We start from the raw sequence: 9001 nt of genomic DNA on the forward strand, positions 1-9001 counted from the left end.
TTTTTCAAGCGTTTTTATTTTAAAAGTATTTTCTTTAGAAAATGACTTCTGTCTTACAAAATACATGATGAAAACATCTTACCTAAGTTGAATGGTGCGTTTATGCGCTTCGATAAAATAAATGATAATATTTTAAATTGCTAAGAAGCCGATTTTGACATTTAAATCAACTTTGTTATTAACAACACCAATGCATGGTGTTGTTAATAACAAAGCTTCTTAAATTGCAAAAAGCAAAAAATTCCCAAATGCTTCCCAAATCGCTGATAGTATTAACAAATCCAGGTGCACAACTCGAAATAATATTAAATTGTAAAAATGAACAGGATCTACTGCTCAAAAACCCAAAATTGAAAGCCGACCACAATATTGCAACACCAACTTAAGAGCCTTAAAATGGATTATGAAGGGAAATGAGCATGAAAATTAAAATGAATTAAAAATATGGTGTAATTAATTAGACAACCACAAAAGAGTTTTCAAGAGCAAATTGTCACTGAGCTGCCCAAAAATTGGGATGTAAAACTTACAAGGTAGGCTTAAATTTTTTTTATTATTCGTTTTTAATTAATTTTTTTTAGGAAAAAGAGAAACTCTTACTAATAAAGATTTAGCAGAAAATAGACTAGCGTGGGCTAAAGAACACAAATTACGGTCTTCGAACCAATGGAACTCTATTATTTGGAGTGATGAAGCCAGATGCGTGAGTGATAATAGGAATACTAAAGAAGAAGCGTTTTAGAATGAGTATCTTAAAAAAAGTTAAGTTTCTGGTTTTTGTTATGAAGGGCCATGTCAGCAAGTGAAGTAAGAAACTTACACTTTGTCGAAGGTATAAGGAATGCTGAGAAGTACATTAATGGACTTCAAAATATCCCAAATGTTAGAAAACATTATTTCAGCTTTAAAATGGACGTCGAGTAGTCCAGACCTATCGCCGATTGAAACCTTGTGGCATCTCATACCGAAACAGCTTAGATCAAATCCCGCAAGAACCGTTCTAGAATTACGAATCTCCAAGAAATTTGGAACAGTTTTACACCAGATGACTGCCAAATATTAGTTGACATTAGTTGACCCTATGTAAAGACGTATAAAAGCAGTAATCAGTCGAAAAATCGATGTAACGCCGTGCTGATTTGCTGCTATTTGGTTTCGTTAATTTTTATTATTAATTATACCTTAATCGGCAGTTTTTTAATTTTTTTTAAGATATTTTTTCTCTTTTACAAAATATGTCGTATTTTAGGCTAATATTAAATAAAAATATCGAATATTATCAGAAGTACATTTTAGTTTTTAATACATTTAATATGACAAATTTCATAAATAAACAGTTTTAATAGTTGGGCCAACTTCACCGAGACAGAGCTCGTATATCGCAGACAAAGAAGAGCGGCGGGACTCCAATGAACCTTCCTTGGTAAGCAGGGGGATTATCTGTTATACAGATAGCACCAGAATGAACAATAGAGCTGGTAAAGGGTTTTGCGGTAGGGCGCCATGTACCAGCAAAGCATACTCGCTGGAGGAACACGATACTGTCTTCCAGGTTGCAGTCTTCGCTGTATAAAAATTCGGAGAAAAAATTATAAATTGCGGACACCGCGCTACCGTCGCATCACTTTGCTCAGGTAATAGAGTTACCATAAAAGCTATTACGACAGGAAATGTGGCCTCCAAGCTCGTACTTTAGTGCTTGAAGGTCGAGGAGGAACTAGTGAAGGTGGACTGCACGGTTCAGCTTGTCTGGGTGCCTGGCCACTCAGGCTCTGCTAAAAACGAGGAAACGGGCTCGCTTTTTAGACTGACATCTGCGAAATTGCCGGGGGCCCCGTCCCTATAATCGGCGTAGCCAAATGTGTAGCTGTTGCATGAGTAAAGGCTTTGCTAGGGAAGTGGATCCTTGGGAGATGGAGGGAAGCACCTGGTATGAGACAGGTTATGGCATACATAGATTAGTCCTTTGCTTCACTAGGAAAAAAATACGGTTAAAATAATGCGAAAATCGGCCTTTTAAGATTTATTCTTCAGACTTTAGGTATTTCGGACAACCTGAAAAGCCGAGGTCGAATATTTGGGTAAAACCTACAGTTAAGCGACAATAATTCTTTCAAACCAGAGCGCCTCATTGACTTTTTCCAAGGCTACTGATCTCTGCTAAACCCCAGTGGAGCACGAGGGTTCTATTAGAAGATATATATATATATATATATATATATATATACCTTACAAATATAGTTACAACTCCCTTACGTTAGAAATATTCAAGTGTTAATCCTCTTTACAAGCTGAGAAGTATGGCAAGAAGTGTATCTAATTAGAGGAGAATTTTTATTCAATCGGCCCTTCAACAACTTTCAAACCAATGTCAACTCTCAACCTCAACAAAGCCTTTTTGACTACTTTGTCACTAAGTTGTCAAAATGTTCGACAACTTAGGCTACGGTCAAGCTTGCGATCTGGTCGCTGCGACAGAAACGTTGCGCTCCAGATGTTGTATTAAAAAATCTTTGCATGTGGCCGCGCTTATAAACCCGCGACGGTGTTTTTTTACTCCATTTCGAGTTTAAAGATGAAAGATGATTTACTGTTAGTAATTATTATGTTGAGGTACTTGAAGAAAAAGTGAAGGAAAAGAAAATACAGTATTCATCCATCTAACATAGAGAGGTGTGAATTTGTAACTACGTTCTTTGGTTTTATCAGCATAATTGAGTTCTTCCCAGTTTTGTATTACACTACTACTTATTTCAATCCACAATATTCCCTTGATGTCCCTAATAAACTAATCCTTTAACTCTGTATTCCAAAGGGATGGCCGTGCTTGAATTTCATTTATAAATAATTCAGTAACAACCAATTTTTTTATTTCACCTTCCACACATATTCTCGCAAACTCTACAGCTATCAACACCTTGGCACTGACGTATCCTATTCTTCCATAGCCTGCTCTATATACAAAAAAAGAGCAGGCTATGGTTCTTCTAATATTAAATGGCGTGTTCGGAACGCTAATATGACAATCTACATTGAAAACAATGGAGGGCGTTTTTGTTGCAGCATCTCAAAAACGTTCATAAAAGCGTTTTCAAAATCAGTCGCTGTTGTTGGCCGTAAGCCTGGCCACCTACATAAGAATCATTGCAATACACAAGTGCTTTCGGATCTCTACGTTTCTGTCGCAGCAACCAAGTCGTTAGCTTGGCCGTAGCCTTAGTAACAAAGCATGATTTCTTGAAGCTATAATGACATAATCTTAAAACGATCTGTAGGACTTTCACATCATTTTTTACCAAAAAGATTATTTCTTGCTCTAAAATGATGTCGATGGTCTCTATATACATGTATCCTTAATCATTTATATCAAAATCTAAAGAAATTTACAACTATTACTGTTGGTAGAACCTTGAATTGAGTTGTAATTGATTATAACATTAGCGACTATATTTTACGGTGAGTTGATGCAATTTATTATTAAGGTATACTCCTCGACAAATGCTTATATATTATAAACATATTATTGTAATTGTTCAAAAATATTTTAGAAACTTTGACTTTATCACAGGGTGCTCTATACTCTTCCTCTCCTCGTAACGTATCATAACAAACAGACTGATCTCCTCACTTTCTAATGCGTTACGTATCGCATATTTTTAAATTAGTCCAGCTTTATAGTATTTTATGATGTGATATTTTAATTCGTTTAGTTCGTTTAATATTATCTTATATGATCAAAAATGTCGGTCCATGTAGTAGTCATAATTGTTTGATCAACATTGTCCTTTTCAAGGCAAAAAGTTTATTTGATAATTGTGCGGCAATACGTAAGAACCTAATCTTTATTTGAATTGAAGATTTTAGTTTGTGCGTCTTACAAATATCGTGGTATAAGAACAATAGAAGTCATATGGCATTTGCATGAAATCTCCGAAATCAGGTGACATATTGAACTATAGTCTGACTTACAGTGGAGCCAATCTGCAGATGCCTTTCTGGAGCAATGTCGTTATTTTTAAATCTTGACAGGTTAAATGTAACAAAGGACATTGAGGTAGCCGGAATCCCTCACAAAGAACTTTTCTAAGTGCAGTTTGTGGCTGGCTGTAGCAGGAATCAGCTTCACAACTTGTAACAAATACTAGACTTCACGAACGTGCTTATCGCACCAAGCTTGATGTTTGAAAGGAGGATCTTTGTGATCTTGATCTTTGGTACGATATTCAGCTACGACATCACAACCATCGATTTTCATCTCACTCCAAACTTATAAGACTGTTTGGTCAGTTGAAAATTCTGTCTTTGGAGGTTCATATTGATCGTAATTTCTTTTGAATAATTCGAATTTCCATCATACAGACGTTGCGCAAATTTGCTTAAATAAAAAAAAAAGCAATAAAAATATGTCTAAAAAAATGCATTAAATATGCATATTTTTTTATGTTTATGGAAATTTGCTTTTAGGTTTTGTTTTGTTGTATATATATATATATATATATATTTTTTTTTTCCTCTTTGTGCTTAATTTTTTTTATATTTTTTTTTGTTACTTTTACAATAAATTTATATTTTAACTCCCTAATTTATATACCTAAACTATAGAGATATTTTGTTGACAAGATTACACTGTTTATATTAAAAGGACTTACAAAGTGTTGTAATAAGTAACAAAATATTAATTTAAATAATGTTGAAGATACCCTCTCTTTCATACAAACATAAACTTTAATCCAATCTAATTGTTGCAGCTGGCCGCGCCCAGTAAATACGTACCTTAAAACGTGTTCCTACTCAGGACAACCAGTGAATATGTATGTACCTTAAAACATTTTTAATGGATTGTTGGCTTTTAATCGCGTGAATGTGAAAAACATAGCATCAAGTTTAACTTAAATGACATACAACAGTGTGGCAGACGGATCTGAAACACTTCGGCCTGAGGTAAGGGGAATGCAGAAGTGGAGACAACATGCCCGACTTTATTCATAAAATGGACAGTGGCGTGTGGTATTATGTGAAACTATTTAAATTCGATTTAAGGAAAATAATTTTAAAATTTATCAAAATAAATTTTCTTAATTAATTATTCATTTGTATGTTTTATGGTTTTAGAAATAAGTTCTTTTTTTCTGATATACAGGGTGTCCCACAATCAACGTCACAGGCTATAACTTTTTTATTTTTAACTATAAAAATTCAAAAAAAAAATTAATAGCTATAGGACCACTACCCAAAATTACCTAAAAATACATCCCCCAAAAATGAATTTGTCGGGGGTAGTTTTTTTAATTAATTTTGGGTAGTGTTCCTATAGCTATTAAAAATATATAAAAAAAAAATATACTTAAAAATAAAAAAGTTATAGCCTGTGACGTTGATTGTGGAACACCTTGTATACAGGGTCGCACGCAAATATCTCTGTTGCTAAGCCGAATTTAAAAACAAAGTTTAAACAAAAGCTGCTAAGGTCACAGGGGGCCACGTCACTGCAATAATACGTGTATTTTGAAGGTCATTAAAAAAAATAAAACAAAAGTCAAACGTCGACTAAAATGAGCCACCTGGTATAGATTATAAAAAACGAACAGCATAAGCGTTTGATAAAAGTTCGGTTAAACTAGGAACGGGAATTTTTATGTTTTTTTATGCGAAATTTTCACTCTTTTTGGTATCTCCGAAAAAATTAGGTAATTTGAGAAAAATTACCTCTCTTTCCTCTTTTTCGTTTACTGTTATTTATATTAATGTTTTTTTTAAGTCTCACTTAAACATGTTTTTATTTTCACTGGTAAAATAGGCGAGCTTGTTTTCTTTACCTTCAGCCTCGTATTCACTATCGTATTCACTACTACTGCCATTAGTGTCACTGCCCTCATTTTCTATTGTGATGACAAGGGGCTCGATTTCTTCCATGATTTTGTCAGTTTCCCAGAATTTATCCTCCGCAGTTCTGACGTGCTGGCAAAATTTCTACCAATCATTTTCGGAAATCGAGGATATAACATCCTCAGTAACCTCCTTTAAGGTTGTAATGTTAAAATTGCCAGTAGTATTCCGACTTCTTATTAAAAATTTGAGTCTTGCCCAAGCTAATTCAATTGGGTTTAACTCGCATAAATAAGGCGGTGTTTTTAATGAAGTATGCCCATGGGACCTTATAATCCGATCTACTATATAATTTTTTTGGTCACCAGGTGGTTTGTGGCGTAAAACCAAATCGAAAAGATCAAATTTTCTGGCACTTGCATCGTGACTTATAGTATATGTATATAATGTACTGTACGTACATTTACATATTTAAAATTTAAAATTTATTAGTTCAAAAGGCTTAATTAAGTTGTTATAGCTACCTTTCTAGTTAACCAGGCGATTATATCTCTTTTTAAAGAGAATTTTGTTGGGGTCTTATCCTCCTGCACCGAATGATAAGAAGCATTGTCTAACACTATTACCGAATTGGCAGGTATATTTGGGAGAAGTTTTACCGTGAGCCATCTAGTAAAATTTTCCCTATTCATTTGGCCATGGTAATCACCTGTGGCCAATCCGGCTTTAAATATTAAACAGGCATTTTCCACAAAACCCTTGTCGGAACCTGCATAAACAATTATTAGCCGACCTAAAATATCATTTAAAATATATATATTTCTCAAATTTAATGGGTCCTTGTCCGTGAAAAAATATATGACTGGAACTTATACACACTGTTTTGTATTGTATGCTTACCCGTTGAACTAATTTTTTTTTAACCACCAGTAACCGTATCGCTCTGCCAACATTTCTTGAACGTCAAATCGTTATCCACCCAAGTTTCGTCCAAGTAAATAATGTTTCGGCCTTCTTCACGATATTTTCGTATTTCGCGAAGATATTTGTATCTCCAGAAAAGAATATTGGGCCTCTCCATTAAGATTTTCCTCTTATTTTGACACTTACGCCAAAAAAAGCCATTTGACTTTAATAAAAGCCGAAGCGTTTCCCTGGAATAAGAAAAATTTACCTCTTCTTTTAATTTTCTTAACAACTTTCTAGTTGTCGGAACCACCCACTTTATATTCCAGGTAAAATGTGGTGATACAATGCCTAACTATTTGAAAATGAAAACTGTCATCTTTTTCGACGACAGTTTTCCGTGGCCGTTTTTTCCCTGGACTGGCTAACATTTCATCAGGGTTATTTTGCCGCCTTTCTTCATCTTCCTTGTGAATTTTTCTCACAGATGATACGGAGACTCCGGTATAAAGGGAAACGCGATCAAGCTTACGCTTAAGAGGCAATTTCATCGAATTATTTGCAGCTTCTTCATCCCAAATCCTAATAACAACATTTTGAATGCATAGTTGGTATACAAAAAGCAATAAAATATAATATAAACTACTGTTTTTTTAAGAGGCAGAATGTATTTCACTTTTTTTAAAATAAATTATTATAACTTACCTGTAAACGTTTGCTATCACTTCCCTCGTTCGACTATGAAGAACTTTACCCTCAGTGAATTTATTCATTATAATAAATGTTATTATTCGTATATATGTAGACAATAATAAAACAAACTAAAAAATTAAATATTAGGTATTTCATGTAAGTAATAAAACAGTGAAACTCCAAACCTACGAAAATTACACTACCTACTTATAGGTATACACAACACTAATATCAGTTTTTTTAATTAATAGCCACAAATAAAACAAAATAATAAATAACATATAAAATAAACGGAATCCAAAAATCAATGACAAAACCTACGCTGTCTACCCTTCAATAGTAATCAATGTTTTGAAACGGCAGCAAGCACTGTAAACAGGTGACAAAGACGCTGTCCAATGAACTGTCGAAATCATTCATAACAAAAACACGTGCGGCGAGGGAAACCAATCACAAGCTTTCAGGTTCATAATGGCTGACCCCTATTATACAAGAAGTAGGAGAGTAGAAGTAGGAATGTAGAGTTGGAACGTAATGTTGCCAGATTTACTAAACATGATCCATTTTTTGGACAAACATTTAATTGTACCATATTTAATGGTAAAACAATTGCGTATTAAAGCCAAAATGGAATAACTATTTAGATTATAATTCTTAACATTTTATCCACTATATCTTGTGATTGTAAAAAATCTTATATTGCATATTATTAGAAAGTAAGTCCCGCACAATTACGTTTTGAGGTTAAACGTGGCAACGTCGAATATTTTGGCCCACATTCCTGCCGCTGTTTCAGATCCACTTGCCAGACTATATAAGTGGTGAACCTTCAAAAACTGTGCCTCGCTAGTTAGTCTCTGTAAGGTATCTCTCTCATCTCTCTGTTTTTCATTAACCCATACGAAAAGTGAAAATACGCAAAAATCTTCTCCAAGTTTTTTGTTATATTTGATGTTTAATTAGATTAGGTTAAAACAAGCGTTTTTGTAGTAAATTCCATGTAGTGTTATAAATTAAAGTATTTATAATACCCGGTACTATCTATTATTTTCCAAATTTTATAGGGTGAATGAAGCAAATGAGATACAGTTAAATCCCTCATAAAAATTAAGAGGATCTTTACTCAAAGTCCTAATGCGCTGCGGTATATTGGAATAAGCAAACTTCACCTCTAATGTTACATTTTTGTGGGCAGTATCTATGTGATTAACTGCTCCTATTTACTGAAAAAAATAACCTTTAGTATTTCAGCCTAACAAAAAAATACTTATTTTTTGCCGATTTCAGCTCTATGTCTATGTCTATTTTAAACTTCTTTTATTCTCTCACTCTCTTATTCTCTTCACATCCTATAGGATATTAACAGAAAATCTTCATGACGTTAAAATGCATTCACAATCAATTCGTGGGTGGAGCGACACTTGGACACGCATGCTAAGTAGGTTTGTGCTGAAGTGGGCAAAGTTGTTTTATGTCGTGCCGAGTTATGATATGTATAATTATTACCTTTTTATTATTTTATGTTTGTTTTGATTTATTTTTGAGAATTATCCTGTTGTTTTGTTTCGTGAGTAGT

The 9001-nt window shown here is 33.8% G+C and overlaps 1 long non-coding RNA gene across 1 annotated transcript; it reads right to left on the reverse strand.

Annotated features, from left to right (window-relative positions):
* Positions 1–990: 990 nt before the first annotated feature.
* LOC126735612 (uncharacterized) lies at positions 991–2362 on the reverse strand. Its single transcript, XR_007660475.1, has 3 exons — positions 2257–2362; positions 1648–1974; positions 991–1565 (listed from the first exon to the last, which is right to left on the reverse strand). It is a non-coding gene; the product is annotated as an uncharacterized LOC126735612 (long non-coding RNA).
* Between the last annotated feature and the right edge of the window lie 6639 nt (positions 2363–9001).

The sequence above is a fragment of the Anthonomus grandis genome, chromosome 4, assembly GCF_022605725.1.
Source record: "Anthonomus grandis grandis chromosome 4, icAntGran1.3, whole genome shotgun sequence".
NCBI lineage: Eukaryota > Metazoa > Arthropoda > Insecta > Coleoptera > Curculionidae > Anthonomus > Anthonomus grandis.